Raw genomic sequence first — 16,725 nt, 5'->3', positions numbered from 1 at the left:
GCATAAGGATTCAGAGTTGCAATTATTAGTTTTGAGTTTCAGGTTTGTAATACTTTACTTGTTATCTCTCCATGAGAGCAGGCCATAATGCCAATTGTGTTTAAGTTTCACTTACTGTATCCTGGTATCATGGCTCCACTTAGCATGTTCTTCAATGCAGTGAGCAAGTTGCAGCATCCTTGATCCTACAGAGAATGTCCAGTATTCTACTAATCTGGTGCATAGTGCTCTCTGGCACTAGGGAACAGTGCCAGTCTGGAGGCGATATCCATTGTACACTTGGCTGTACCAAGTCATTATTGGCTGCTGCAGGAGCTTGAAACTGCAATGTAGTTTCCATCCACTTCAGGAGCAGAACCAGAGGCTGATATAGCAAATATTTTTAATTGAGGGGTCAGTGACCAGCCTAGCCAATAACTCACATGGAGAGGCCACCTGTAATGTATTCAAGGCCTGGTTTGAATGCACAAGAGTTTGACAATGTTAAAATTTATTCCTTGTTTTATATAAATTTTAAACAACTTAATGCAACACATATATCAAATGACTGTTCACTTACACAATTTTACTATGAAGATAACAGTAGGTACTTTAGTAATAGAAGAAAAATATTATTTTTCATTGTTAAAATGAAAACAGAAGATTTCCAATAGAAACAAGATAACTTTTTATTACCATTTACTTAAATATGTACTTTGCGGTGGCCTTCAGACAGGTTTTATTATCATTAAGTTATTTCTGCTACCAATACCAATCTAAGTTTTAGTTAACAATGACTTCTAGAACTAGAACTATTTAAACATTTTCAGTTTGGCAGATGTTTTACAACCTCCTTATAATTGACTATAACCACATTGACTAGACAACTCATGTTTAAATAAACTTATTAAATTACAATTACCAAAGAAATTTACTCTATTTATTTAAGAGAGCATATCTACAATCTTTTTCCTTTAGCCTAATTTCACCAATGTGAACTTACAATTTTCATTACTCTAAAGATTTTGTATATATAATGTTAATTTAGTTTATAAATTAACTACGGGAGATTACACTCAAGTTAAATAAAATTGAAACCATAATAGTTTATGCAAGGAATGTTCTCTTTTTCCTTTACAGGAAGCTAAAAACTTCTTTTCTTTAAGTTATGAAAATTAATAATTTAAAAGCATACTGACTACCAGGTTTTAAAACACATTACACAATTACTTAATTTTTCAAATCATAACCCAGGAAAGATCTCTCCATAGTTTTTATGGACTTTCCTTTACTTACTGAAATTTGTTAATAGAGCCACTAATTACCTTTATTTTGTTGGAAAGAAATCTTCTGGAAGAAAATAAGGCTCACCAGATTGTGGAGAAGAAAAGAATTTATTCTCAATCTTACAAGAAGGCACGCAGAGCCAGATATGGCTGGTGCCCCGAAGAAAGAAAAATGACACAATTTATACCCTTAAGCCTAGCATGCAAGCTTTTCCTCTGTTTTTCCATAGATTGGATACTTCAGAAGTTATATCTTATCTGAGATTTAACTTGCCCATGCAAAACTTTGTGATTTAACAGCTTCCTCTATCACATTCCAACCATTTTAGTTTTTACCTGCTCCCCTTTGTCAAATAAGGAATAGAATTTAGTGCTGAAATGGCACCGCCTTAGCTCCTTCTTGGGCATCCTTCCACTGCCCATAGGACTGGCCTAAACTGGTCTCCTCCACTGCTGTCCAACCCGGGAGTGGGAGACTGAGGCAGCAGGCCGCCAGGTTACATCTTTGTTTTTTTTTACATTTTATGGCTGAAAAAAGGTTTAAACTGGGAAATTACCAGGCAAACTGATTCTTAATTCCCTAGCCTAGTAGATAGGTTTAATCTGCTACACCTAGTCTTGCCTTTAAAGCTCTTGCAAAGAGGAGGCCCTTTCCCAATTGTTTCTATAATCAGATTTCTATGACTTTTTCATCCTGCTTAGTTTAATTTTGGCTTTAAGAATATTTATTTACATATATAACTGCATATTTAATTAACAATTTGAATAGAGCTCTTTTAAGAATTTTCATTTGTTAATTTGTTATTATTATCCTGATGTATGAAGACATACACTGAGCAAATGGGCAGACACAAAGAGTTAGACACAGACACAAAACTCATTGATATTATTTATAATTTGCATTATTTTATATACTGTTTAGCTTAATTTGGGGCCCCGAAATATATATTACTTATAACTGCATATTTAACCTCAACAATTTGAGCAAATAGGCAGACATGAATAGTTTGACACAACAGCATAACTTTAGTTACTTTAAACTTCTAATTCTTACAAAACAAGTGTGACTGCAAAACATTTCAAAGACTCTTGAAACTCTTCTTAATTTGCACTATGACTGTGCAGTTTTATACTATGACTATGCGGTTTTACACAAGAATTTTCTTTCTTAATGGATTGTAACCAAAATGTTCTCAATGCTTTAGCACTCTTATTTTGTTTCAGAACTTTATATTTTACTTTGAATTTAGCAGAATTTTGGATAAGCAACAAGATTAATTTTATATATATTTACTGAGGCTATTTGAAGCCTCAGGAGACAGACTGGTTTCTCTCATGAATTGCCACTCTTAGGTACACTGATCGTCAAGGCAGGAGACTTCTCCCCCCTCCACCCCCTTTTTGATTTTGGAGATAATAAAACTCCAGTGGTCATTTAACCTTATTCTATCAGGCAGCAATTTATTTAGTTTACATTTGAATTCATGAGAGAAAGGGTTACTAATACCAGGAGAGGAGACAGTGATGTCCCAGCTCTTCTTAATTATGAAATAACCATAGGCAAAGGCAAAGGGTGAGGTTAGGCTTGAAGTAAACATAAACAAAGCAAAGGTTAGTTTAGAATTTACACTTAAATAATAGTTTCAGGCTAAATTCACCCAGCTATAATTTTAGTTATTGTCTTTCTACTGTTTTATAATATAAATGCATTTATAAATGATTTTAACTCTTAGTTACAGTTTTTATTAATTTTTTTAAAAACCCTATTAATTTTATAACACCTTTAAATACCTTTTATTTGACTTATAACATATTAAATGAACTTAACCATTACTTGAATTTTTCTTTTAAAGTAAAAGAATAAATCTCTTGCAGTTAGTTTGAAATAAAAAGCTACTTTTCAGGATTTGATTTCTAGAACATAAATGTTTTTTTAAAAGAGGTAAGACTCTGAATTCTTCAAACACTGAGGAAATATTCAGGTTAAAGCACAAGAAGCTATTTTGATAAAAGATTTTCTTTGTATATTGATCTTACTCAATTTTAATCATAAAAATTTTCCGTCTACAAACCTACACTTTCATTATTCATTTAGGTTTTGTCCCACACTCTACTCTTTCCAATAATCAATTATTTTATCTTAGGACAAAATCATCATCTGTTTCCTTAACAATAAAAACACACTCCATATATCCCACATACTAAGTTACCAGGCAAACTTCAACATATAATTGCCATTAATACTAAACAAGCTTGTTAAAATAATGAACCTTTCTTCACTTTAAATACTTAGCAGCATGTAATACCAGAAACAGTTTTTTTGGAAGCAAGTTGGCAGGGCAGACTGGCTGCCGAATAAGTTTGTTATAAAATTGCCTTTTATTATTATTATTATTATTAATTCAGTTTTTGTTAAATAATGACTTTCTGCAATTAGCCATTTAAATACCTTAATTTAAACAATGCTTTGTAAAACTTTTATAATTATTTATACCCTTAAGACAAATTTTACCTTCACAGAACACATTCTCTTACTTAAAGTTACTACAATACCTTCTAAGAACCTGGGCAGAATGCAAAGGTATTTTGGCTTTGACACCCTAGGGAGGGAACTTTACTGCATTTATTCTGATTCTGCTTTTTACCCCCTTCATGGCAGTCGGGTGCACAACAATCAAACAGGAATGCAGCTTATGAATAGAAGGTGTGGACTCACTGGAAAGGAGCAAGCCGCTCCCCCCTTTCCAGCTTTCAGGCCAAAATGGGCAGACAGAACCTACTCAAATTCAGCAACTCTCCAGGGGACCCAGCCACCCTGACTGGGGCAGCCCCAACAAACTTGAGTGCATGGCGCGGACACAGATGGCCTTCAAGCCCCGGCAAAGGGCCAGACCAGAGACAAGACAGCAGAGCATGCACAAACATCTAGACTTCGCAAACATCCAGACTCCTCAGTTTTGCCCCATAATCATTTCACCCCCTTGCCAATGGCAAGGGAGGGCTCCAGCTCAGCTGTAATTCTACTTTACATAAGGACACAACTCCAACACTAGCATTGAGCTGACACAGACAGAAGAACAAAGGTCACTAATCTGACCCACAAGTTTATATGTATTTTCACCATGGCTGCCCCCATAGCCATCACAAACCTCAGAACACTTAACATTTGGTATAAAGCGAATTCATTCACAATTTAGCACCATAACAAAAGATTTCAGCTAGACTTTTTCCACTGTTTAAACTTTACACCCAGACCAAGCTCCACCAGAAAAGCGGATCCGTTTTCCTGTAACCAAGTTTTTGTTTTTTTTTTTTAATCTAGACTAATTTCCAGGACATTAGGACTTGAACCTATAAATAGCCCTTTTTACTAAAATCAAGACTCCACTCCTTTAGTGGATATAAGACTAGTACCAGATTCTAACATGCAGTTAGACAAACCCAAAACACCAGGGTTTTTTCCCGGTTTTTCTCCAGGACATTAGGACTCGAACCTATAAACAACCCTTCCTATTAAAATTAAGACTCCACTCCTTTAGTGGATATAAGACTAGTACCAGATTCTAGCATGCAGTTAGAGAAACCCAAAACACCAGGGCTTTTTCCTGGTTTTTCTCCTTTTCCCAAGCCTAGAGAGAACGGCTTCCCCCCAATTTTCTGGGGCTACTAGGGTTCTCTCGGGAGGTGATCAGCCTCCCCTTCCTAGCAATTAAAGCTAGGGCCTTCCAGACTGTGCTCACCCGGGGAGTCTTACCTTCTTCCATGTTCGGAGTTCTTTTTCGTTCCCAGAATCTTTCTCTTCAGACCTTCCATTGCCCTCGATTTTTGTCAGGAAGATTCTGGTGGAGCCCACATCTTTTCTGGATTAAATTTAATCCAGGGGCGCCCAGATTTGGGGTTCACCCGAGTCCTTCCGGCTTCCTCAGGGATTTGGAAGGGGCAGCAAAATGCTACCGTTTCTGGCCTTCGTTTGTTTTTCCTTCGTGGTCACCAAAAATGTTGTAGAATTTGAGAGAAGTTCAATTACTTGAGTATAGAGAGGCCAGGACTCAGGAATGATTTTGAGAAGGAAAAATGATTTATTGACAGCCAGCCGGACTCGGGAACTTTCTGTTTGAATCCCGAGCACCAAACAAAATTTTTTAGTCCCTTTTATACAGAGAGGAAAGGCCAAATGGTCCTTTTGTTTCAGTTATCAATAGGCTTGAATTAGCATTTATTTCCACATCTTAGTAAGCTTTTAGCATGGACCTCAGGCATTCGATAAGCTTTTAGCATATTTCTTTGCATTTCCCCTGAATACTTAAAGTTTATAGACCTTGCATTGTTAAACTGTCTCCTGCTCACCAAGGGCAGGACTGCAACCTTTCATCATCCCACACCCACAAGTCACAGATAGTTTAGGTCTCTCTGAAGAGACAAAGAGCCTGCCACCCACAGCCAACATCAGTATATGTATTTTTTTTTTTACATAATTTTGCTTTAAACCTACTTGTGTTTGATTTTAAATGTGCCAGGGCAGGAATGTTTTTCTTCATGTTTATCCTGTATAGTATTCTCTGTGCTTCTTAGATGTGCATATTCATGTCTTTTGCTCTGTTTGGAAAGTTTGCTGTGAATGTTTCTCCTGCCCTTTTCACTCTTCTCCTCTGGGATTCCCATAATGAATATATTGGTACATTTTTCTGGTATGTCCACAGTGCGGGGATCTTCACTGATGTTTTCTGGATTTTTTATATTCTTCCTTTGGGTGGGTTATCATTTCCTGTTTCTTTGTTTGTTTTGTAATCTTTGTCACACATTGTATATTTTAATATTTTAAAATATTATCTCTTGGGATTTATTCCTTGAGATGTTTATGTCCAGCTAGTTATATGACAAAGATTTTCTTGAGTGTCAGGGTCTAACAAAACCTAGCCATCCTAACAGAAAGCACTTTTCAACTTTTCTGCAAACTAGCTTTGCATTGGTTGGTATTCTCCTTCAGAGTTCAGCCCTCCTGTCAGGAAGGTCAGCTGAAGGTAATGCAAAGTTCAGTCTTTCTCTATCTTTTCTGGGAATGAGTTTTGTTGTCCGGGCTTTGCTTGCTAGTAGCCTTAGGAGATTCCTTATTTACAAGCGTTTGAATGCCCCTCTACTTTTCAGGAAACAGAACTTCTTCCTCTCTTTGGTGTTCCACCGCAGGATTTAAAGCAGGTAAAGTTTTGCCCCAGGCTGCCAACCTCAATTGTTTCTTATACTGCTTTTGCTGGCGAACTGCTTTGCCTGGAGGGTGAATTCTGAGAGGGAAGGGCGTGCAAGAGGAGTTTCTCAAATCAGTCTTTCTCAGCAATAACAAGGCCAGAGACCCACACAGGGAGTGCTGGCTGCCTCCAAAGTACCCTGGGTAATGGGTAAGGAAGGGATCAGGGTGCCAGAAGCTTCTTCCATGGCTCCCCAAAACTTTGCTTTCTTGACTGGGCACCTGCCGGTTCAACTGTCCTCTGCGGCTCTGAGGAAGCCTATTGTCTTTGTTTATTAATTGTTTTGGGAGGGACACACATCACTTTTTATTTTTTTATTTTAATTTTAATTTGTATACACTTTATTTTTTATTGCCTTTTTTAAACAGATACATAGATAACAAAAAATGTTACATTAAAAAATATAAGACCCATATACCCCACACCCAACCCACCCCCACTCCTCCCACATCAACCTCTTTCATCATTGTGGCACATTCATTGCATTTGGTGAATACATTTTGGAGCACTGCTGCACCACATGGATTATAGTTTACATTGCAGTTTACACTCTCTCCCAGTCCATTCAGTGGGTTATGGCAGGATATATAATGTCCTGTATCTGTCCCTGCAATATCATTTAAGACAACTCCAAGTCCCAAAAATGCCCCCATATCACATCTCTTCTTCCCTCTCCCTGCCCTCAGCAACTACAGTGGTCACTGTCTCCACATCAATGACATAATTTCTTCCATTGCTAGAGTCACAATAATTCTATAGCAGAATACCAGTAAGTTCACTTTTATCCATATTTTATTCCTCCATCCTGTGGACCCCAGGATGGTGATGTCCACTCCACCTCTAAATTGAGAGACAGCTTAGATCCCACATGGTTGATGGATGCAATTCTCCTGCTTGCAGTTGTAGGCACTCTCAGTTCCCTGATGTGGTGGTTGATCATCTTTACCTCACTGTTAGCTAACCTGGGTAAGTCCAATGAACTGGGAGTAGGAGTTGCCACTCTGCTCAGGTTCAGGGCCCAGCTGGTACATGACCAGTCCAGAGATTCAAGTCTCCTGAAGTATACACCAACCCCAACACCAACCACAGGTTCAGTAAAAGTGACAGAAGAAGCATGTGTAGAAAGATCACATCTGAGTCCAACTCCATTACACTCAGGAACACAAACTAACCCCAAAGGAAGAAGGAAGGAATGGAGGGAGGAAGGGAGGGAAAGAAGGAAGGAAGGAAGAAAGGAAGGAAGGAAGGAAGGAAGGAAGGAAGGAAGGAAGGAAGGAAGGAAGGAAGGAAGGAAGATCAGAAGCCTATTGTCTCTAAGTCTCCTCAACTGCCTTTCCCCAGGAAGGATTAAAACTATAGCCAACCTCAGAGCTTGGTCCTCAGTAGTTAATCAAAAGCAGTGATTGTCCACACTCTGCTGGATATTAGGGAACTAGGCTTTTATGTCCCTCTCTGGCACCAGCAAGCTGCTCCAGGAGCTCAACCGCACTGCTGCCTACCAAGAGAGTGGGGGATGGACAATTGTAACACCACTGGGGAGGGCACTTCCCAGGTATTTACCACAGTTTATCAGCCTCTTCCTCCCTCTCTCCCCTGGATGATGCACAGTGTTCTACTGAACTCTAAAGTTTCAAAATAGTTAATTCAGACAGTTCCTGCTTATTTAATAGTTGTTCTCACGGAAAGACTGATTTCCTGGAGTTTCCTATTCCACCATCTTCCCACAATTCTGTCCCTTAATTTTTGACCTGAGATCTTACTTTTGTGCTTCCAATTACTCCAAGGGAAAATGAAATGGTAAGGAGAAGGGAATCACATAAAGGGTATTAAATTGTGATTGAAATTCTATTTAAACATTATTTTTCTATTGTTGCCTGTCAGCTAATGCTGTTATGTGAAAGCCATTTTAGAATTATCCAAGTTTTCTTACTGAACTTTTCAAAATGGTAAAATGATGGCTATGGGGGCATTTAATGTGAGCCCAAATGTTAGGCCACTTGGATTATTAAAATATCAAAGGTAATCTGTGTCCTTTACTTTCACCTTGAAGTATTGGAGGGCTGTTATGAAGAATGAAGGTATAAGGCTAAAGGGTCACATTCTCTGAGATTACAGATGGTGATATGACAGCTTTGCTAATGAGAGTCCCAAAGCCTGAATCTCCTGGACAGCAAGACTAGGAATTTATTTATCTTAATGCCCACTCTCATGCTTTCATTTCCTTTACAATTATTATCTGGAAATATGAATAACATTTTAGAGTAAAATCATTTACAGAAATATTTGGGGCATATTTTGTATCTTTGTTCTAATGGCAGTGTGTGGGCTGTAGACTTTAGGCCTGTAGTATAAACAAGTGAATTGATTTAGAAAAGGAGATGACAGAGCATCCTGGGGCCTGTTATGAACAAGGTCCCACTATTTGGAGGCTGACAGCTCTTTACAATGAGAATTAGGGTCTATTGTTTGCCAGTGTGCTTCTTTTAGTAGATCAACCTCAGGTTTAGATTTTATGTGTTCCAGCCCAACTCCTGAAGGGCACAGTTTGGGGCAGCTGCAAGACAAAAGAATGCACCTGGCACTGAGTCAAGCATAAGTTTTATCTGGACTTAGGGACAAGAGAAAATCTTTGGTGGCAGCAGTCTGGAGAATGAAGGTAGTACTCCACAAAGAGGTGGGAAAATGAGAGATGATATAATGGTGTAAGAACAAAAACATTCCACAGGATATGAGAACAGAGTTTCTGCTAGGTTCCATGACATGTACATACAGGGTCAGGTGATTTTATTTCTGCTAGGGTCCCATGATGTTCACATATGGGGTCTGGAGATGTTGTCACTACGTATGCAGGAATGAAGTTTTACTGTTCTGAGGAGATTATGGTTTATGACACCATCTATACATTCTTTCCCATCTGGGGAGGATTGTTAAAGTTCAACTCATGTCCATGTCTTGTAGGTGGTTATGGGCTGTGGGCTTATGGGGAGCCAGGCCCTGGGTCTCCACAATCCACCCTCATGTAGCAGCCTATGTTGACCATAGGACCAGCCCTGCATCCACATTCCACAGCAACAGTATAAAGATGACAGAATGATAGGAGTCCTCCAACAAAGCTAGTAGATCTATATAAACATGTTGCCAGGGCCAAAAAAAAAGGGAATTAAGCTAATCAGATAGGGTGTCAATAGCTAATTTATCAATGTGCTGTATGTGCTTTTGTATAAGATTTAGAGCTTGTGAAATACTATGGGAATGATCAGGAATATATATATACAACATTGCAAATTAATGAGGTGAGTTGTGTGACACAATAAGAATATCTAAAGCCATCCTATTTGGTAAAACTATTTTTCATAGTTGGGTAGTTTCTTCATTTAGAGAGTGTTGAAGCCTCTGAGGGGCTTCGTGGGGGACCCCGAAGCCTCTGTGGGGCTTCTTGGGGCCGCGGGCTTAGGTGAGGACGACGGGGCTGGGTAGAGGAACTCAGACCACGGAGACGAGGCTGGTGGCACGGGTCTGGTTTATTCAGGAAGTGAGCATAGTATTATAGGGCAGAGGGGTGGCGTGGGGAATGCTGATTGGTTCAGAGGTGAGCAATATTTTGGTTGGCTGCCATAAGCAGTTACCAGGGGGGACGGCTAGTAAGAGGTTACATGAAGTAGGAGAGGTGGTGGCAGGAGATTGGCTATTGCTGTTGCTGGGGTGGAAGGCAGACTTGAGCTTCTCCGGCTGTGGTGGGAAATAGAGAACAAAGCAGTTGCGTGGGGGGGAAGGGAGCGGGAGAGGGAGGGGAGGAAGAAGGGTGGAGTGGCAGGGGCTGACCAGATGTTACGTTTAGGCAGGAGATTGGGCGCAGCCTCTGCTGGTGCTTGGGCGGGCTTGAGGGCGTCACGCCCGTGCCGGCTGAGGACGCGGCCACCCATTCCAGCCGCCCGGTAGTAGGCCTGGGCAGGCTGAGGGCTTGCGCCGGTGCCAGCCACCCTGACCCCTGGCTCCAGGCTACGCGTCTGCCTTCCGCCGGGGCTGGCCACGTCTAGGGAGGCTTGCTGTCCCACAAGAGAGGAAATTGCTACTTTGGAATCAATAATGGCCTGAGCAGTGTGATTGGCTAAGGTGATTATGTGTTTTTCAGTAACAATTGCAGCACCACCTGGCACAAAAACAGCCAATGAGTATAACCACCAGGGGTGTGCTTTCCTCTATGTCTAGCCCTGACTGTTTCCCAATTACTAGGACTATGGGGTCATGAGTCGTAAAGTGTGGCAAGAACATATAGCTGTCCCCACATGCATTGTCCAATCTAGTTATAGGGCAGATACGGCCACCCATTTTGCCTGCTAGTCCATAGCCATTCTTTACGGGATGGGTAGGTCCCAGCAAATGAGTGCTAAGGGGTCTGCTTTGGAAAAGACTATTATTTTTTAGTTTGATAGTAAAATTATACAACTCAAGGGGGTAACTATTCCACATCACAGAATCCTTCTTTTGTTCCATGCAGACAGGGGTGATGTAATCTATGTTGACAACCTCAGCTGTCAACCATCCTAAACCATCATACACAGCATATCCTAATAAAGACTTGGGCTTATTCACTTTCCCTTACAAGCAAAAAATATATAAATACGAGTCTCAGTGAAAGATGGCAGTTGTTTTCAGTCTTAAATGGGAAGGTCTTGCTCCAAACTTGTTGAAGGGTCATATTCTGCCATGCAAGCAAAGTGTTCCACACAGTCCATTTTGCAGGAATTACAGCCCAAGGAAGGCCAGTAGCATCTAAGGATGGTAAGTGCAAACACAACATTGGGTTCAGTTGTGTGCATAGGTGGCTGCTGAAGCCCACTGTAGAAAGATATTGGCTAGGGTGCTAGGGGCAAAAAGAAAGATGTTAATGGAGAACAATAAGGGGCAGAGTTTCATGGTCTAAGAGTATACAAGCAACATTTTCATTAGTAGATAACAAAGTACCAGGTAGGGGAGTCTTATGAGAAGGCTTCCAATACCATGTATTTTCCCCTTCTAAATTCTCTAAGTTTTCTACAGGCATGAGGAGACTCTCCTTAGGCATGAGGAGAGTCCACATAAACATACACAGGGTCCCAGAGGAATTATTAATAAAGATTTTCACTGGCACATTTTGTATAAATTGTGGACTTATAACAATGTTTTGGATAACTCTTATTCCCCATGGGCTTAAGATTCCCAACCAACAAGGCTCTATAGGTCAGTACCATGGTCAAAGGACTTTATTTTCCCTGTTTTGCATAGTTTGAGGCATAGGCAAAAACATTATTATTACTTCCCCTTTTGGGCTATAACGTGACCAGTCCTTTAACTTGTATTCTCAGTGCCTGCATAGGTCCTGCTGTTTGCATTTCAACTGGAACAGGAACTGTAGCCTTTGGTACTGAATTTAAACAGGTCAGGGCTGGACATAGCCTCCTAGTCATTGTTATAAAAGATCCTTTATTGCCTTTTTTGTTCCTTTAAAAGACCATTCATCTTCCTATAAGGCCTGTGCTGGTGGGGTTAGAGGGTGAATGGAAAGTCCAAGCAATATCTTGGTCTATCGCTCAAGACTGCCTGAGGTGACTGATAAATGGAGTTCCTTGGTCACTGTCCATTTGGGCTGGTACCTCTACAGGGCACTTACTTTTACTAAGTTGCAAATAGTGGCCCTCTGGTTGGTCTTTCCTACTGGGAATGCTAACAAGAGTCCCATGGAGGTGTCTGCAGCAGTGAAAGCATACCTTGCCCCTTCAGAGAGTGAGGAGCATGATGTAATCCACTTGCCATCATGTTACTGGGATATGTGCTTGGCCAGTATGTCCCATTGATGACGCAATTGCCATGGTCACTTGAATGAACACAATGGACACTCGTGGGTGATGCTTACAAGCTGCTAGTGAGTGACAGGCAGCTAGAACTGCTGGGCTAAACACCACAGGGTCTGGTAAACACAATATCCACTTTTTCTGTGGAGCCATTCTGCCATTTCTTGGGTCTCAGTGGTCTGGCTCCAGACTTTCGTGAGGGCAACTGCCTCAATGATCCCAAGGAGGGTTTAGAGTGGGCAGGGACATGATAGACAGTTATGTGTCACCACTGGAAGGCATCCCGATGTCCTTCCATAGATCTCTCCATAGAGTGCAGCCCATGACAGTCCACTGTCCTTATTTCCAAGTTGCCATCCATGTGGTAAGGCCTTTGTATACTGCCCAACTATCAGTAAAGGTTATTAATGTGCTCCCAGCTCATGGACTATAACCAACCACACAGATTTTAATTCAGCCCATTGACTGCTTTGCATGGTGCCTGTTTCTCACCAAATAGTGTCAGTGCTGGGCTGCACAACCACAACCATCCATTCAGGAGGCTGTCCATTAGCTGAACCATCCATGTATCATGCATTCTCTGGAACTTTCCTATGCCTTATTTAATGGGCACTTCAATGGCCACCTTAGGGGTTGTAATTTATGTCAAAGAATCTTCCACATAAGACACCAGGCTTATGATCTCATGCATTTCAATACTTAAAAGGCTAGTTTTGAAGACATTGTGCTGCAGCGGGTAAGCTTTCTACTTTGTTAAGGTACTTCATTGTATAATGCCAGAGCAAGGTTTGTTCCCAGTATCTGCAATCCACCCCTGGATAGGGATGGCAGGCTTCAGAATGACCAGACAATTTTGGGTTAAGTTGTCCACTTGCAACAAGGCATATGAGGCATATAGCTGCTTTTCTAAGGGGCTATATCATAATTCAGCCATTTTTCATAATTGTGAACAAAACCCAAGAGGTACTCATTTAGAATTTTGCCTTTGTCACAATCTATACCCTAAGCCAATGTTGGTGCTGGCCACATCCAATTCACAGGGTATGTCAAGGTCTACCCCACTCCATGCTTGAAAGTGTGCTATTGTCCTCTTTGTTTCTTCAAAAGCAGCCTGCTGGGGATCCCCACATTCCCATGTATGAAACCTTTTCTAATTAACGTATACAATTTGAGCTAAATGAGGGGTAAATCATCTCCAGTATCCCCAAATCCTCAGAAAGGCCATTAATTGTTTTGGAGTTTGTGGTTTTAGAAAACATTGCCATTTATCAATTGCATCAGAGGGATAACTTTGCCATACCCAACCAAACAACACCCAAGAATTTGACAGAACATTCAGGGCATTGCAACTTGTCCCAGTTGATTGGCTCTCCCTGGCCTTTAAGATAAGATACTACTGTCTCTGATTCTTCTTTTAACTCTGGTTAATATAACATCATCAATATAATCAAATAGGGCTATGGCCACAGGTTTCTTCCCTGTGGTCAGATCCTTTGCCACAAGGCCATGAGAGATGATCAGGCCATGCACATGGCCTTGGAGAAGCACTATAAAAGTCCATCCCTGGCCTTCCCATGTGAAGGTGAATGCAGGCTGACTTGACTAGTCTAAGGAAATACTAAAGAAAGTATTAGTAAGATCTAAAGAAAGGTGATAGTGACATAAATAGATATTAATTAATTGCAATAAGTCAGCAATGTCTGGGACCCCTGCATACATGGCAGTGTTATGTTATTTAATTCACAATAATCTATTGTCATGCTTCGTGTTCCATCAGACTTTCCAACTGACAATACAGGACTATTGAGGTGACTATAGGTAGTTATTATCCTTACCCTTTCTAAGTCTTTAATTGTAGCAGTAATTTCCTCGTGCTTGCCCAGGAGTTTGTACAGTTTGGTCACCACAGTTCTTCAGAGTGAGGGAATAAACCATTTAGCTTGACTGCCTTTATTATTCTGCATTGAAGTTGGAATTCTCCTATGATAGTCTCTAATATGGCATCCTGGAAAATATCAATTCCTGAAATATGTTCGGGTATAAGAGAAATATACACTGTCTATCTTTGGGGAGGTAATCATCCAATTGTAACACTAAATGTTAATGCTTAGTGTAAATTATTTTTACATCCATAGCCTTCTATAGCCAGCACTGACCCATGTAATCATGCTCTACATTGCCATGAATAAAAGTACCTTTAGCTCCCATGTCCACTAAGGTTAATATTCTTTTTTGATTAGTAGGACACCAATAAACACTTAACTCTACACATGGCTTCTGGTCCCCAGGATCTCCAGTTATTATTCTTACCTGGGGATCTTGACCCCTCCCCTATCTTAGGGGGAAAGTGCTTGCCAGGCTTCCTTCTTCCCCAAGAGCAAAAGCCTCCTGGGGTTGGGGCTGTAGCTTTTTTCCTATTTACCCTTTTCCCTCAGCACTCTGAAGGGACAATTTCATTAATCACTTGTCCTTAGGGAGCTTGCTCCAAAGTCTCACTAAAACTTCACTGACCTGCCTATCTATTGCTTCTAGCTTGGTGCCTGGGACAATAAGATCTACCAACATTTGTTTGCGTGACACCCAATTAAGACCATCATGTCCTCGGGGTACTTTCCCTGACACCCAGACCCCAGCCCTCTTTCTCCATAGCCTTTCCAATTCCCCTAAATCAGCTAGAGCCTGCACAGCTCACAACACAGTTTCCCCCACTAGGGGGCTCAGGATTGACACCAGAGGTCCGTAACAGTGGTTGGGAGCAGTATGTAGCACAGTATTTTTAATTCCTGCAGTAAAAGCTTTGGTGTCAGGCCCCACGAAGTTCGTGGCATAAATAGCAGGTCTCATCCCCAACCTCCATTACAAGAGTAATTCTTCCATAGATTGTCAGTAAGGGGTGGCATAGAATATGTCCCTTTCATTAGGCCATGCCACCTTGCATCCATTAACCAGCAATGCCAAAAGTGATGCTGTTTCTGTCTCACTAAAGATAGTGTATAAACACTGATGCAGAAAAGGGTAAATGGTAATGGATGACAATTTACTCTTTTCTATCCCAGATAATACAACTCCTCCTGCTCCAGTGTCCCATAATCTTAGAAGTCAGTTAGTTAGGGATGTTCTCAATCTCTTCCTATACCTTTTCCCCAAATCTCACAACTCAGCAGCAGTATAGTCCCTGATGGTTATATATAACTTCTGCTCAGGGGGTTGGAAATGTTGGATCCCAGGAGGTTGGTCTTGTGATGCCTTCTACTTCTATTGTGTTTTAGGGCACATCCTCGGGGTATCTCATTTTCTTCCACTTCCCATTCTTCCCCTTTCTCCTTATCTGAGGAGGAGTCCACAGAATCCCATGTTTTAGGGTCCCACCTATGGGTGGTTAATATTCTCCAGACCTGAACTCAAGGCATCCTGCAGCCTCTAAATCAAATATATCTACAAGCTACAGTTTCTAACTTATCATCTATACGGTGCAGGTGATTTGTTAAAGAATCTTTAATTTCTGCCTGTGATAGGTGCATATCCATTTCTAACTTTAACCCTTCTTCTAAGTGGTTCACAGAGGCGTTTGCCACTTATTCTGCCTCAGTAGCCACCCACAAGTCTCCTAACAGAGGCCATGCTATAGCTGCTGCTATCTGGTGGTCTTCCTTTTTCTTATTTACATTCAACTACTCTGCTACCTATTATAGCACAGCCAATATACCAACTGGAATTTTAAGGGCATACTTGTACTCTCTCAGTGGTCCCCACTCATCCAGGAGGGAAACCACTCCTTCCCACACAGACATTATAGGCCAACCCAGGATTTCCCCTGCCGATTCTTCTTTCCCTGAGATCATGCCCACTAGTGCCATAGGCCCTTTAGTCTTCTGAATGGTGGCTCACCAGTAGTTCCAACCCAACTCCTGAAGAGCACAGGTTGGGGCAGGTGTAAGACCAAAGAATGCACCTGGCACTGAGTCAGGCATAAGCTTTATTTGGACTTATGGATGGGAGAGAGTCTCCAGTGGTGGTAGTTTGGAGATTGAAGGTAGCACTCTGCAAAGAGGTGGGAAAGTGAGGGGTGATATAAGGATTTCAGACTAAAGACATTCCATAAAATATGAGAACAGAGTTTCTGCTAGGGTTCCAAGACTTGCACATATGGGGTCTGATGATATTATCACTATGTACACAGAATTGAAGTTTTACCACTCTGGGGAGGTTATGGTTTATGATACCATCTATACATTATTTCCTCTCTGGGGAGGGTTGTTAACCTTTAACTCATGTCTGGATCACATAGGCAGCTACAGCCTGAGAGCATAGGGGGAGCCTGGGCCCTGGGTTCCCACGTTACGTAAAATCTATTCATTTTTAATGGTTGACCACTAATTTAAAAAT

The sequence above is a fragment of the Dasypus novemcinctus genome, chromosome 1, assembly GCF_030445035.2.
Source record: "Dasypus novemcinctus isolate mDasNov1 chromosome 1, mDasNov1.1.hap2, whole genome shotgun sequence".
NCBI classification, from domain to species: domain Eukaryota; kingdom Metazoa; phylum Chordata; class Mammalia; order Cingulata; family Dasypodidae; genus Dasypus; species Dasypus novemcinctus.
The sequence above is the reverse complement of the archived record's forward strand: the minus strand, read 5'-3'. Positions refer to the sequence as shown.